Genomic DNA, 1,401 nt, shown 5'->3' with positions numbered 1-1,401 from the left:
GAAAAGGCCCGGAGATGCCCCCGGAGGAGGGGCTGCAAAGCCAGCCCAGGGAGCTGTGAGGAGGAAAGAGCCGTCCTGTGCCGGGAAGGCGGCCGGAGCTTGAGCCGGAGCTCCGAGCTGGTGGTCCCTGAGCAGCCTCCCAGCAGGGAGAAGCCCTTCAGGTGCTTGGAATGTGGGAAGAGCTTCAGGAAGAGCTACAGCCTCCTCACTCACCAGCACATCCACACTGGGGCACGGCCCTACACATGTAGGGAATGTGGGAAGGGCTTCAGTGACAAGTCCACCCTCCACACCCATCAGCGCATCCACACTGGGGAACGGCCATATGTATGTAGGGAATGTGGAAAGAGCTTCAGGCAGAGCTCCCACCTGATCCAACACCAGCACATCCACACTGGGGAACGGCCCTACATGTGTAGGGAATGTGGGAAGAGCTTCAGGGACAGCTCCACCCTCCATACCCACCAGCGCATCCACACTGGGGAACGGCCCTACAAGTGCTTGCAATGTGGGAAGAGGTTTCAGCGCAGCTCAACTCTCCTCGTGCATGAGCGGATACACACAGATGAGAGGCCCTTCCGCTGCACCGACTGTGGGAAGGGCTTCAAGCTGAACTCCATCCTCGTCACCCACCGGCGCATCCACACTGGGGAGAGGCCCTACAAGTGTGGGGAGTGTGGGAAGAGCTTCAGCGACAGGTCTACCTTGACCAAACACCAACGGACCCATCGGTAAGAGAAGCCCCTCGAGTGCCCCGACTGCGGGAAGAGCTTTGACCGCTGCTCCCACCCCGAATGACCCCCCTGATGGTGAGGCAACCCCTGGGCCAGTCCCCTTTGCCAGGGGCAGCTTGTGCCAACAGAACCCTTCTTGGGGGGTGTGTGGAGATTCCTGCCTTGGCTGGGACCCCCCAAGGTCAGTGCTGGAGGTTGAGAGCAGAGATCTCCCCACGAGCGTTGGTCTGGGGGAGTTCCATCCATGTCTAATTCATAATTCTTGCTTTGGTGCCAGCTTGAGTAGAATTGCTTCAACAATTGCTTTAGTGTAGAGCACTGTCCTATCTTATGCTGTCCTACTGGTAGTTTTAGTGTTTCTATTGTGCAGTAAATAATTCTGATGAAGATCTTTTGTCTGATCATTTGTAACCCTAAATACTTCATTTCTCTCAGTAGATCTTATTTGGCCTCCTTAAAACCTGGGGGACAAAAGTGATTCAGTCCCACCTCTGTAATTCCTGTGAACTAAAACAGTTGGCATAACGCAAGGCTGAGATTGGATTCAGAAGCCCCAGCACCCCACAGTAATTAGGGAGCTCGGGGAGGCCACTCCCCTTTCCCATCCCCCTTGTGCCCAAGGACCCCCATGGGACCACCTTCTCCCTGTTCCTCCCTCTTTTCCATG

General features: G+C 56.0%; 1 pseudogene; it reads left to right on the top strand.

Annotated features, from left to right (window-relative positions):
* The first annotated feature begins 60 nt into the window (after window positions 1-60).
* LOC114073379 lies at window positions 61-783 on the top strand (annotated as a pseudogene).
* The last annotated feature ends 618 nt before the right edge of the window (window positions 784-1,401 follow it).

The sequence above is a fragment of the Empidonax traillii genome, unplaced genomic scaffold, assembly GCF_003031625.1.
Source record: "Empidonax traillii isolate 1590-97213 ecotype Southwest subspecies unplaced genomic scaffold, ASM303162v1 scaffold6260:size9608, whole genome shotgun sequence".
Lineage (NCBI taxonomy): Eukaryota > Metazoa > Chordata > Aves > Passeriformes > Tyrannidae > Empidonax > Empidonax traillii.
The sequence above is the reverse complement of the archived record's forward strand: the minus strand, read 5'-3'. Positions and strand labels throughout refer to the sequence as shown.